General features: G+C 48.3%; 1 pseudogene; it reads left to right on the forward strand.

Moving 5' to 3' along the window:
• Positions 1-14,887, forward strand: part of LOC125985993 (janus kinase and microtubule-interacting protein 3-like) — a 106,128-nt pseudogene that overhangs the window by 44,865 nt on the left and 46,376 nt on the right.

Raw genomic sequence — 14,887 nt, forward strand, 5'->3', positions numbered from 1 at the left:
GTTCGAGAACCGGGACATTCCAAAACCGAGGTTTGACCGTAACAGTAAGTATATTGGAGCAAACCGGATGTGAGCGAACGCTGGTGCGTCTTTCTGCCGCTGTTCTCCAGTCATTTTCTTTAAAGATTTGCTCTAATATTGTGCACATTCTGCATTAAACCACAAAACCTTGATGGATGTGGTACTGTTTGGCTTCATTCTGGGTTAACTTCCTGGCGGACCTGTCTGTCTGGAGCGTGTCTTTGACCGCCTTGATCAGGGGTCGGCAACCCAAAATGTTCAAAGAGCCATATTGACACCCCCCCCCTCCAAAAAAAGAAATAACTGTCTGGAGCATCAAAAATCTAAATGCTTTTTATAAGCATATAATACATGAACTATTTTTGGCCCAGCCATCGCGGTAAGAGCCGGTGCAGACGGATAAATACGGAGGACAAATATAAGGCATAGACATGAATTTGGTTTGGCCTGCATGTGATCACCTTTGTGAATGAGCTCCTGCCATTTATGGATTGCACACAAGTGTGTAACCACACCCACACTCACTGGATCACAGGGTCAATTAGGGACATGACATATCCATAGTCCATAGTTCAGTTACCAAATAGAAAACATACAAATTTCTCCATCCTGACTTTATCAACAGACTTAGTAAAAACATCGGCCACTATATCACCCGTAGGGCAATAGAGAAAAATAATTGTGCCTTCTGAAATAACAGAGCGAACAAAATGGTATCTGATGTCATTATGTTTGCATCGCTGTCGACACACAGGGTTTTTGGAGAGAGCAATAGCACCCCGATTGTCCTCAAAAACAGTCACAGGTATAAAGTTCAAAGTATTGTCCATTCCTTTCAATAGATTAACCAGATATAAGTTGTTGCAGACAGAGCCATGTATTCGGCCTCACAGGTAGATAAGGCGACTGTGGGCTGTTTCTGAGATTTCAAGGAAACAATAGCCCCAGCCTCAGACAAACTAAAGCAGTAACCAGTAACACTGCGCCGGTCATTCTGGTCAGCTGCCCAGTCTGCATCACTATAGGCAACAAGCTTCAAGTTTACATTTTGCTTTTTATAGCACAACTCCTGGTCCAGAGTGCATTTCAAACATCTCAGAACATGTTTAGCTGCCACCCAGTGCTGTTCTTTAAGTTCAGACAAGTATTGGGATAATTTACCAACAACAAAACTTCACAACATTACTCACTGCAAGAAAATCGTCAACCCAAATAATCACCAGGATTCTGTCATTTCCAACATTTTTACAGTAAAAACAATAGTCAGCAATACTTTGAACAAAACCATTTTCAATAAGGAAATTGTGTAACATCCTATTTCAGTTTCATCTTGACTGTTTCAAACCATACAGTGTCTTATTGATCTTACGCACTAGTTTCTCTCCTGTTTTAGATTTAACCTCAAACACTTCAGGCTGCTCCATGTAAATCACACAGTCCAGTCTGTAGAGCATGGAGAACTTCTGTTTTAACATTCATCAAATGTAGCACTAAATTGTACTGTACTGCGAGCTGCATCAAAATAGGAACAGAAGTCATATCAGCAGTTGGTGAGAAGGTTTCATTATAGTCTAATCCTGCCACTTGACCACAACCTTTTGCTACATATCTGGTAAAGTCATCAAAGTAAAAGTATCGTTCTCTATTAGAGAGTCCATTTCCTCTTTCATAGCTTTGGCCCACTGCTTATAGTCTAATCCTGCCACTTGACTGTAACCTGCTCGTCAAAGTAAAAGTATCGTTCTCTATTAGAGACTCAATTTCCTCTTTCATAGCTGTGGCCCACTGCTTTGATTTAAAAGAGCTCAAAGCTTCTTTGGGGTTCGTAGGGCATCACAAGTCACACGATAACAATAATCAGTACTTGTGAATGCTTCATCACATTTGACCTCATAATCACAATCTGAATAATATAGAGGGGCTCTCCTCTCGCTTTGGATAACGACCACTCTGGCTGCTCTCACCATCACATTTTAAGTTTGAATCACAAAACTCTATTTTTACATCAGGTGGGATATGTTGTGTCTCATCCGGTTTTGGTTGTGGGGTCTCCACCCTCTTTCTAGACTCAAAATGTTCATACAGGTCATCTGAGTGTCACATTCAATAAAACTTTTTGTAACAAACTTCACCAGTCTATCTTTGGTTACTTTCTCTGTCTCTGGATAGAAAATAAGATATGCTGAACTGTTTTGGTCGTAGCAAACAAATTCATATGAATATCAGAACCCGTACCATTTTTATAGATGAGCTGGTTCTGTCCCTCCTTGAAGGTGACTGTCGCTCCTTGCGCTGTAGCCGATTTAACAGAAAAGAAGATTATGGCACATAGAGCGCCTCCATCAGGAACATATCCACAACGCTGCCTTTACCGTCTCTCAGGCGCAACTTGGCGTGCGTGAGAGCACCGACCGCCGGAAGTCGAATGAGGCTCCGCGATCTCATCCGCAGTGCTTATAAAGTGCCGATCCGCTCGGCTGGAGCTATTTTCGGCCACCTGGCGCGTGCACACCGCCTCCCGGTGGTGCCGGGCGGCGTGCGTGAGTGCACCGGCCGCCGGAAGTCGAATAAGGCTCCGTGATCTGATCCACGGTGCTTATAAAGTGCCGATCCGCTCGGCTGGATCTATTTTCGGCCACTTGGCGCATGCGCACGCCATCCCGGTGGTCCCGGGCGGCGTGCGTGAGCGCGCCGGCCGCCGGAAGTCGAATGAGGCTCCGCGATCTCATCCGCGGTGCTCATAAAGTGCCGATCCGCTCGGCTGGAGCTATTTTCGGCAACCCGGCGCGTGTGCACGGCCTCCCGGTGGTCCTGGGCGGCGCGCGTGAGTGCGCCGGCCGCCGGAAGTCGAAAAAGCCTCCGCGATCTCTTCCGCGGTGCTTATACAGTGCCGAGCCGCTCGGCTGGAGCTATTTTCGGCCACTTGGCTCGTGCGCATGGCCTCCCGGTGGTGCTGGGCGGTGCGCGTGAGCGCGCCGGCTGCTCCAAGTCCCGCGGAGGACCATCAGAGCTCCATAACGCCGGCTGGGGAGCCTAATAGTAATCACCCGGGCCTGCTGGAGCATTATTCGGCCACATCGCTTGTGCGCACGGCTTCCCGGTGGTGCCGGTCGCCTCCACGAACCGTTAAAAAATGTCAAATGAGCCGACCTCAAGAGAGTTATAGTTACACCCGCCGTTTGGCCGCTTAAAGTGTCATCGGACGCGGAGCAATGCGAGTGTGCGTGTGGTATATGGTTTTTGTTGCTTCGCTGGTCTCCAAAAAACACTCGGTGGTCGGTGGCTGGCTCCAGACAAATGAACACTTCAGGGACACACGGCTGATTGGGAAAAGAGTTTATTCAACCGACGTCAGAATGAAGTCTTTCCAAAAAGTTGAGTGGCCCCAAGGCATGGATGTAAAAAGCCCCCCAACCCCTCTCAGGCCTGTATCTTTTATACCTGGCAAGGAGGTGATGTCATGGCTTTGTGTACCAGCTGCGGTTTTCAATCTACTAGTTTACTTCAGTCCTAAAAAGGAGATCTTGACCAGCGCTGTTGGTGATGGACGACAACAGCCACTTTACCTTATTATTGCTGAAACTGAATTCTCCCTGACCAGCAAATATAGAATAGAATCGTATCACTGACGCCAGGTGGACATTCTAAGGCCACCTACAGAAATAGAGGGAATTCCAAATTACACTTCATTACCCCCTTCCGGGACAAAGTAATAGTCCCGGCCGGAAACGGTCCAACAAAAGATGACATCGGTAAAGGTCCAAACATCTTCCCCCAACCAAATTTTATATATGCTCACGTCTACAATTTGGCCCAAAAATCCTCAGCCTAAATCACGCTCAAGGCATGCTACGTAAGGTTATTTTAACTAGGAAAGCTCAAACTATTTAGTTTGCCAAGTGCTCCCTGACAACAATCTGAGGCCTCTCAGGAACCACAAGTAAAGAAAATTGAAGTCCACATTATACAAATGACGATACCACCCCCCTTAGGTAATACCCCTACAACGGTGACAAAATGCGAAGTAACAAATTTGGCGTGGCCCGTTAGAAGCCCCAAAAAGCTGCCGGCGCTTCCTCAAGAAAAAACCTCGCCAGTCTAATGACAAGGAAAAAGAGGAAGGCCCTTTCTACCATCCCCAGTGGTTCCCCTCACCTGGTGTCACCCAGGTGTAAGGAGCCCTGGCACATTACAATCCACAAAACAGTACGAGCTCACCAAACAGTATGGAAATGGAATGACATGTCCACCTATCACCAAACAGTGAAATTGTACCGTCACATGATCAACATGCCAGCAGGTAACAAAATGAGGTAAATAATATTGGAATAAACAATGAGATATATAGTAATGAGGTATCAAAACATGCTATTAAATCAAGCCTCCAAAACGTCGCCCCCCTTCTTCATGTGTAAGTGCGTGCCGAGGCAGAGTCCATTCCCCGAATCTTCAGCGATAGGACGTGCTGGGTATCACTGCCCAGGGCCTGCTGTCCATACAAAGTCCTTATGTCCAGGTCACTGTCCATAGAGTCCCTTGCACGGCCCCGGTCAGCATTCAGAGGTTCTGGAACGAATAAGAACTACCACCAGTATCGAGTGATGACAATGGCACTAAACGCAAAACACATGCAACTTTGACACAAAAAAGATGGTAAACCGGTCACGGGCTGGGCAACAACATACGGTGGACCACCTTCCACTGGAATCATGCAACACATCACACACAAAGGAAAATGAAAACCCAAGGAATTGGTGCTACGCCGATGTTCCCACTCCTTCATCCCCTATCTTTGTTTTTTCATTTTCATGTATAGCTCTATTTTTAGTATTTTTCTGAAGTTAATTCTCCTCTCCCATGCACTCCCCTTATCATTTTGTTATGTTTAATCCGAGTACCTGTCATTTACTATCATTTCATCAGAGTAAGTCAGATCAGTCTTACAGTCGATCGGGAGCAGCGGCATCTGGGTCTGGTCCCTTGGCATTACCACACCTATCCACCGTAATATCATGGCCTTTGCGCAAGCCATTATCACAGTGCAAAAACAAAGCATCACACATAGTGATATCCCGAGCGCCCCCAACACCTGCGCCACTATCGTCCCCACAGGTCCCAGTCTATCCTGTATCCAGCTGATTGCTGACCAACCAGAGCCCCCAGACGGGCCAAAAGAATTTTGAATGACTTTAAGCGCGTCGATGATACTGGTAATGTTGTCGGTGTTATCTGGGATCAAAGTGTAGCAAGCGTCATCTGTCAAGTTTAGGGCTATGCACAACCCCCCTTGCCTCGCCAAGATATAATCCAAAGCCATGTCATGTTTAAGCAGGGTTAACCGATGGCTCTTTTGGGTAAGTGACAACTGTCGGAAGCCCTTGATCGTCTCATTCGCAAATCCCTGGAGGGTATACGTAATATTATCAATGTGATCTGCCAAAAATGTCACCCCATACCAGGGAAAGATCCCAAGGCCCCATTTTTCTCCCAAGCTAATTCTCCAATGGTACGCGTCCGTAGTGTGAAACTCTGCCATCTCCCTCTTGGCCCTGCTTGGGACCGCCTGATAAGTCTCCCCCTCTGGCTTGTGGCCCCTCTTTATTGTCATCACCTCAAACGGGAGCTTTAGGGTAGCAGAATAGCAGCAGCCCAACCATCCATAAGGCAAAAACAAATAAGCTTTAGTCCCACATACCCACCAGATGTCTCTAAGGTTACCTATGGTTGTGTTTCCAGGCACCGTGCGATTCTCCACCATCACCGTAATCGCGTTGTAGGAGTCGGGTAGAGGAAAGGTCACCGAATGGATGGCTCCCCTTTCCCCCCATGCTTCACCTGGGAATTGCATAGAGTAATAGTCGCAATCTGCCACCCCCATAGGCACCCCCGGACCACCGTGAGTCACAGAGCAAAAACAGGCGGGCACCTTTATAGATGGCACATCTATGGATTCTGGCACCGCAACTTGAATGTCCTCATGCACGGCGAGCATATTCAAGTAGGGAAGTTCAGTTATCCACGCGCACACCCCTGTGGGCTTAAAAATCTTCCTGACCTGAGCGTCAGTTTCAGGTGCTTACCACGACTGTTCGTACACCAACCAAAGCAGTAGCCTAAGTTGGCAATCGTCGGATACCGGCACCGGAACAGTCTGAAAAACAGCTTTCAGCGTACTTGGTGATTTTACCCTTACCAAGTACGGCCCACTCACTGCCTTGAACGACTTGATCGAATGCACCATCAGTTGATACCACATGTTTCTTCCTGCCCATTCGTCAACCCCCAGTAATGCCAAAGCATCGAACCCATAAGCCTTCCAACCAGCTTCCTGTCTTGCCATAGCATGCAAATTGGTTCGCACCTCCGCCGGGGACCAGTCCGAGTCCGCAAACGCTTCGTGGACGGTTCCTGGAACATCAGGCATCGGCTTTACCGCCTCCACCGTTGTCATGAGCGTCCCCGACGCGGCCGACTGTGTTTCAATGTTGTCGCCAATCGTTGTCATGGATACAATGTTAATTTTGATTGTGACTGCCTTCTCCGTCTTAACATACTCCGTGACTGGGCTGTCTGGTTGTTCGTCATCAATTTCTTTTTTCTCCGTCAATGTCACGAAAGTAACACTGTCTACCGTCGTTTGGTCGCCCATGCGTTCTGCTTTTCCCACTCCCATTTTGAAGCAGGTACATGTATAGTTTCCAAAATCAGTCATGCCAATTTTTGTCAGAAATAGAGCGCAATCTCCTAACACCTCAAATCGCCTATATGTATTTAGTAACAGTACATTGTCCACATGTGTTCGCTGGGCCAGGGCAAGGATGTTACCGGTGTTGTCTTCCCATTTGGCGGCGTGTCTGCACAGGGACCCTCCTGTCCTTGCGCAATTACATGGCAGTAGGACAGCCCTTCCCAACACTCCCTCAACATTGCTCAATGTAATGCTCCGGCCGGACTCTGTGGCGGACTGGGCGTCCGTCGCTTGGTCCTGTAGGGTGACCGTGTCCATTGGGGACACCATCTCCGGTGGTAGTTGGCTCGGTGTCGCTGTGGTGAGGAGAGTCACCTGCATCTGGGGAGGGCGCGTCGTCAAGATTGACATTGTCGAACTGTTGGCTTCCTCGGTCGTCGGCTGTGTCGCCCCCGATGTCCTCAGGAACAGATACAGCAGACACGTTATCCACCACAGCTCGACCTTGCCCGTCTTCATCCCGATGTGGGCCCCTGGGCGACTCTTGTTCTGGCAGTTGTTCGGAGTTCTCGCAGCCGCGACTCCCTCTTTGGGGTTCATCTTTGGGCACCTTGACGCAGTGTGTCAGATGGTACCAAGTTGGCGACCCTTTTACTTGCACCGCTGTTCCGGTACAGCGGACAACTTCAAATGGCCCCTGCCCTCTTTCGTTGTACCACTTGCGGCGGAACACTTAAAGTTAAAGTCCCAATGATCATCGTCACACACACATCTGGGTGTGGTGAAATTTGTCCTCTGCATTTAACCCATCCCCATGTGATTTTGATCCATCCCCTGGGGGAGAGGGGAGCAGTGAGCAGCAGCGGTGCCGCGCTCGGGAATCATTTGGTGATCTAACCCCCCAATTCCAACCCTTAATGCTGAGTGTCAAGCAGGGAGGCAATGGGTCCCATTTTTATAGTCTTTGGTATGACCCGGCCGGGGTTTGAACCCACAACCTTCCAGTCTCAGGGCAGACACTCTACTACTAGGCCACATACACCTTGTCTCCTGGCTGAACTGTGTCTTTAGTATTTGCTTCGAGTCTCTCTTGTGCTTCTTCTTGTTTCTGCCTGTCAACAACATAGGTGGAAATATTCCTATGTAGCGTGGTTAAATGTTTGACATAGGCTTTCATTTCGTCCTCCAAAATTGACAGGCTTGGACCTTTCCCACTGGAACGCAAAAACGGTGAAGGCATGCGTCTACCAGTTACCAATTCATGTGGGGTCAAATGCAAATCGCGGAGTTCACTCGACCGGCAAACCATCAGTGCCAGTGGTAAGGCATCTATCCAATTCAAGCCTGTATGTTGACAAATTTTGGAAATTCGATTTTTTATGACGCCGTTCATTTTTTCACAAATGCCTTGGCTTTGTGGATGATACACTGCTCCGAGCCGCTGTTTAATTCCCAATTTTTGCATTATGATTTTGACCGTTTTATCCACAAACTCTCTCCCGTTATCTGAAGAAATCCTATCCGGCAGACCCCATCTGCTGATAACTTCGCGGCACAGAAACTTGGCCACAGACTGAGCATCTTTCCGTTTAGTTGGACAGGCCTCCGGCCATCTTGAGAACCGGTCTATGACCACCAACATGTATCTTTTCCCTTCGACAGGTTGTATCATGTCGACAAAATCCACCACTAGTTCTCTCATGGGGCCATTAGGAGTCGGGATGTAACCCGTGGGGGTGGCTACCCCTCTTCTCACATTGTTTTTCAAACAAATTGCACACTTTCCAATTACCTGGTCGATTTGTTCGAGCAAATATGGCGCCCAAAACCCGTATTCTGCGGTTATTTTTCTCTTTACCTCCCCCCTTGACACATGGGCCAACCCATGTGTCTCCTGGATTAACAGTCCCAGCAAATCTGGCGGCGCCACTACCAGACCCTCGTGATTTCTCCACAGTCCAGTAGGGTCTTGACTCGCCCCCCTTTGCTCCATCGGGTTAAAGGCTGCTTGCATTAAGATTACATCTCTGAGTGTGACCCTGTCTTCGAGGTCAACCTCATGCGTAACTAACAAAACTTTCCCCTTCTGGCTGCCTTTCGTGACAGCCCTGGCTGCCTCGTCCACCATTCTATTTCCCTGCGTGACTCTGGACGCATCGGACTTGTGGGCAGCACAATTTGCAATGGCTATTTCTCTAGGTTTCATCATGGCCACCAGCAGCTTCATTATCTGCGCATGATGCTGGATGGGGGAACCGTCAGTCTTCTTGAACCCCCGATTCCTCCACACAGCATCAAACAGGTGGCACACACTATGCGCATATGCCAAATCTGTATAGATTGTCACTCTTTCCCCTTCTGCGAGCAAGCACGCTTCTGTTAACCCCACCAGTTCAGCAAGTTGGGCCGAGGCCGGTTGTGGCACCACTTCGGCTTTGATCGTTACAAACTCAGGTCCCTGCGCTTGCACGACCGCATAGCCAGCGCATAAATTTTCCCCGACTCGATAACAAGAGCCGTCTGTCCAAAGTTCGAGATCCGCCTCCCTTAGGGGGATGGCTTGCAAATCAGACCGCAGTCTAGAGTATTTTTCCGACTCATGCAAACAATCGTGGGGGTCCCCATCCTCTGAAGTTGGCAAAAACTCAGCTGGGTTTACAGTAGTACACCTTGCTAGAGTGACATCCTCTTGCTCCAAAAGCCTGTAATAGTCCCGGAGCTGGGGCTCTGTCAAGGTGTACTTGCCATGGTTCAACAGACTCCGAAGACTATGGTGAGTAAGAATTGTCACAGGATAGCCCATGGTGATAGCAGAGGCTTTGTCATACATCAAATAGACTCCAACCACAGCTCTATAGCATGGCGGCAGGCCCATCTCCACCTCGGAGTAGGATGTCGAATAATAGGCCACAGGTTGGGGTCCAGACCCCGTGCCTGTAGGCTGACAAAGAATTGCACATGCAAACCTACCCCCCGCCGAGCTTGACGTGAATAACACAAACTTTTTGGAGCAATCTGGTAAAGCCAATGCCGGAGCCTCTTGCAACCTTGCTTTGACTGTTTCAAACGCCACATGGCCATCCTGTGTCCAATCCAGCGTGGCGTGGAGATCATTATTGCCTGTGTCTTTGATCACAGCTCTTAGCGGCCCTGCCAATTTGGCGTATTCTTCGACCCAAGAGGCCGAATATCCCGCAATTCCCAGAAAGGTTAACATTTGCCGAACAGTTCTGGGTTTCGGAGCCGTTCGTATTGCTTCCAAATGGCCATCTGAGATACGTCTGTCCATACGATATTTTCTGGCCCAAATAGTCAACCTGTTTTTGACAGTATTGTAATTTCTTTTGAGACACTTTATGACCATTTTCTGCCAAAATTTGCAACAGTTTGATCGAGTCTTTGTGACACGTCTCGACATCCGCTGCACAGACAATAATGTCGTCCACATATTGAATAACAGCGCTCTGCACCTGTTTTTCGAGCCCTTCGAGATCATCTTTCAACACTTTGTTAAACACATGAGGGCTATGTTTGTAACCCATAGGAAGTCTCTGATACTGATAAAACTGTCCTTTGAACATGAACCCGAACAGTCCTTGTGATTCGCTACTGAGTGGGACACTGAAAAAGGCGCCACAAAGGTCCACCACAGAGAAGCATTCCGCATCCGGCGGAATCTGTGCCAGCAGGGTGTGCGGATCTGGCACATCGGCTAATTGTCAATCACCACTTCATTCACGGCTCGAAGGTCATGTACTAGCCGATGGGTGTTGTCAGGCTTTTTCAAGGGCAGTATTGGCGTATTACTAAGAGGGGTCTGCGTTATCCTTAACACATTTGCCACGAGCAATCCTTCGATCTGTGTTTCAATCCCCCGCACTGCTTCCTCCTTCAGGGGGTACTGTGTTTTCCATGGAGGTCTGCAGCCTGGCCGAAGATCCACTTTTACCAGTTGTGCTGATTTTACAAGTCCAATATCCGTACTATGGCGAGACCACAGGTAGTCAGGGACCTGTTGTAGCATGTCCTCTTTGAGTTGATCTGTCGTCATACTGAGGATGGAGTCGTGCGACAGCTGCACCGTTTGGGGCTGTCCATGTCCATGCGCTGAAACCATGATTTTCATGAAACGTTTATCAACACTCACAGAGCATTGTTTCCTCCCAGCGGGGAAAACTTGAGTGTTTCCGCCTCCGCCATCATTTCTCCTACATGTTGCTGCTCCCAATCTTCTGCTATCAACAAAGTCACATGTGGGATGCTATTCTTGACTTTAAATTCCTTGTCAATGAATCAGTTTCTCTGGATTTTCATGGCCACTCCCTGTGGTCCCAGGATAATGCAAGTGCCGTTCAATTGCACTTCTTGAGGTTGCTGACACAACCACTCTTCTGCCTGTGCCTGCGTTAGGTCTTTGTGATATTGTAGCGTGCAGTGGAATGGGTACTCTAGGGTCCTTGCTCCTGGTCTATTGGAGCGGATAAACTTTTCCCACTTCTTGTATGGCTCCAACAGGTTGTCGCTGACATCTCCCACCCAAAATACAGTGGGCGTTGACTTCCCGGACCTTGACTGCGTCATCACCTCGTGGCACGTTTTGTATGGTATTTCAACCTCACATCCATCGGGAGAACACTTTATGGTACAGTTCAATCCACACAGGGCATCTCTGCCGAGGAGGGCAATAGGTGTACGGTTTGACACCAGGACTGGAATTTTTATTGTGTGGTCTTGCCAGCAGAGCTTTACTTTACCCTATTGTCCGCACAAAATGACCGAACATGGGGAGATGTGTAGCGTCTTCGGGCCGGATACAAGTGAAAGCCGCTCCGCTGTCAACCATAGCTGTCAAAGGCTGATCATTTACTTTCACTGTTATTGTTGGCTCCTGTTCCGGACTTGACACTACAAGCTGACATCCCCCCTTAGGGCACTCTGGGCACCCCTAAAATCCAAGCTCTGGTCCCCCAAAGGGTTTACCGGGCCCTGAGGCCTATCACACTGGCGAGGCATGTGGCCTGGTCGTCCGCAATTATAGCACGCATTAGGTCTCTGTTGTAGGCCCCCCGGGAGATTAGGCCTTCCTGCCCGTCCTTTGTCTCCACGGGCCGTGGCTCCCCAGAGATGGGCCGGTCTGTTTCCCCTTTGAGGGGCTGGGCTGAAGGGCACCGCCATGGCTGCCTGCGGAGTTAGGCCATGCGGGGACGTGGGCTGTAGTATGATTTGTTGCGGTGGAGCTTGCACCACGACTGTCTGCTTCTTTTCGTTTTTATTGTCCACGAGCTGCACTTGGTTCAGCCTCCTCACCACTTCTTGGTCCTGCTCCTTTTGAGCCCTCTCCTTCTTGCGGAACCAATCAACTTGATGAGCGATGTGATCAGTGTAGACATTAGTCGCCATGCTTCCCAGTCCCACCACTTCAGCCAGTTTGCTCCTCACTTGCACGGGCAGGCCCTTTTGGATCTTATCCCGCAAGATAGATTTTTCCATTTGGGTTGTATCTGGATCATTTCCTGTGATGTGTCTCCAAGTCTGATATGCTCTTGCCACGTATGAGCGTGCGTTCTCTGTCAGTCCCAGGGGTTCGAGCACAATATTATCAGGGTTTGCATTGGTCGGGTACGCTGCCTTCAGTGCTCCCCACATCTGGCCTCGGACTGCTGCAAACCGGTCAGTGTCATTTGCTGATGTTGTAGCAAAGCGATGTAACCCTGCTTTTCCCAAAATGTCTTTCATGGTATGAACTCCTACCACGTTAGCCAGAAGCCTCTTAATGTCTCCTACCGCGAACTGGGTTCCCACCATGCACTCCTCCAATTTGGATATCCAAGGGTGTGCTCCGTCTTGAATGGTGGGCAGCTTCTCAAGGATGGCTGACATATCGGAATTCTGCCCCTTAAGACCGGCTGTCTCAATTGATATTTGATCCGGTGTACTCCGCTCACGCTATTTCTGTACCCGCACTCAACTTATGTTGGAGATGACACCTTGTTTGAAAAGCGATTGTTCACAAGTTTACGATGATCAGTCTGTAGTCAGTCTGCTATGCAATCCCTGTTCCCAGGTTAGAGTGAAATGCAAGAGTTTGTGGACAAAATCACACTGGCCTTAAGAATTTGAATGCGACGCTCCACGAAACTCTTCTCCAGACAACTTGGAAGTTCAGTCTGTGTCTCTTTGTCCCCCTGGAGAAACGGATGTATCCGCCGTCTCAGGTTTTTTTATGTAAACAGAAAATCAGAAGTATTGAGGAGAGCCACAGAGAGCAATATCAATAATTGGTTTTCAATTTTATCATTCTGTCTTTAATTTAAATTAACAAGTTGGGCTTTTCTTCAACTCCAATTTCTCATTGCTCCCAGAGGGTCTAGGGGGCGCCAGCTGACCCTAGTAGGGTCCCTCATTATTTACGAGGGGGCCACACTCTTGCTTGAGATACATACATGCACATCTATATTAGTGTCGTATTAGGTAGCATTCCCATGCTTCTTGTTTCTGCTGTTAGACAGCTGTGGCACATTAATTCTCCTGGGTTGCAGTTACCGCAGGACCTCCACTGTTGGTCATGCATTCTTTTGCTCCTTCAGCATGCCGTCCTCCATCATTCTGTCACATTTCCTCGCTACCAGCAAGGTAGGCCCCAAAATGGGCACAACTCCGGCCCCGCGCCCCGCCCCAACATCGCCCACACGGGGAGTGCCTAGCCTTAAAACACGGTGGGCAGGTACAGGTTGGCCACTCCCTGCCCCGCCCCCGAAGCCAGATTCCCCTCCCCGAGCGGGTACCGCAGGCGGGCACGTGCCCCAGAGCACCGAGAAACTCACTATCCTTTTAGCTTTTGCTGCTTCTACAAGCACACACCCACACGTGCTGTCATGTAACATGGGGGTAGAGATGGTGCCAATGGTAGAATATGGATTGGTCACAGGAATAAATTGGCAGAGCTGAAATTCCAAATTTGTCCAAAAGATGGCGCCAGACCAAAACGTGAGACCAAAAGAGGGGCCAGAATAAGCTAAACCAGTTAAAATCGAAAAGAGGAACACGGTGTCAGAGTGTAAGTCACGCATGGAGGCACAAATGAAATTTTTATTATGTGATTTTTATTTTTTGATTTTTTTGCTTGGCTAAAAATGTATTCTGTAACCGCTTTAAGCAATATTATTTGTCATTTCGATCAAAAGACCCGTCACTATGAGAATAGTGGCGTGACATAAATTGTTTGGAGAAGCACAAATGAGATTTTTATTATGTGATTTTTATTTTTTGATTTCTTTGCTTGGCTAAAAATGTATTCTGTAACCGCTTTAAGCAATATTATTTGTCAATTCGATCAATTCATGTAACAGAAAGTAGGTCAAGGGTGAAAAGGGGAAGTGAAAGGTTTTACCACTAGCTGTGCATTTGGTGGAAAGTACTGCGTGGTCAGGGCGGAAACAGCTGCTGAAGGCCACAGATAACAAAGCGTGGGGAGGCTGGCCAGTTCCCTCTATGGGCGTGGGAAAACTGGCCAGTTCCCTCTATAGGCGTGAGAAAGCTGGCCAGTCCCTTCTATAGGCGTGGGAAAACTGGGCAGTCTTACCCTATAGGGAAAGTACAGGAGAAAAGAAAGGGGAGGGGGGGGACGGAGAGGTCTATAAAAGGTCCTGCAGGAGTAGCTTCAGGGCTTTTTTCCCCCCAAAAGAGCGCTTATACGTGAAGAGGCCCGGAGGAGTTTCAAGATTTTTTCCAAAGTCCCGAAGATCTTTGTGTGAGACGCAGGATCGCTGGACTGAAATTAACTTGGATTTACTCCCAAAAATTGGACTGGACAACTTTATAGGAGGAATAGGTGAGAGGGATTTGTATTTTTTATGTATTTTAGCGAGAGGGGGGAATAGTCATCGGGCCGCCGGATTCCTCGTGGCCAGCCTGTTTCTTTAATTTGGATTTTAGAAGCAAGATCGAACTGATCACTCGACTTTGCTTTCACCAAAAATAGCACGCAGCTGGTAATTACCTCTTCCCTTTTTTATGAACTGTGTTTTGCAATCGAATTGTTCTGGGATTGAATGATTTTATTAACACGGGTATCAGTGAGTGAAATTGTTCAGTTTCTGGGGTAATTGAGATTTGTAATTCTATTCCATGTTTCTTCAATAAATGTGTTTTGTATATCACTTACTTCGTTGTGCGCGG

Source organism: Syngnathus scovelli, chromosome 18 (assembly GCF_024217435.2).
Source record: "Syngnathus scovelli strain Florida chromosome 18, RoL_Ssco_1.2, whole genome shotgun sequence".
Classification (NCBI taxonomy): Eukaryota; Metazoa; Chordata; class Actinopteri; order Syngnathiformes; family Syngnathidae; genus Syngnathus; species Syngnathus scovelli.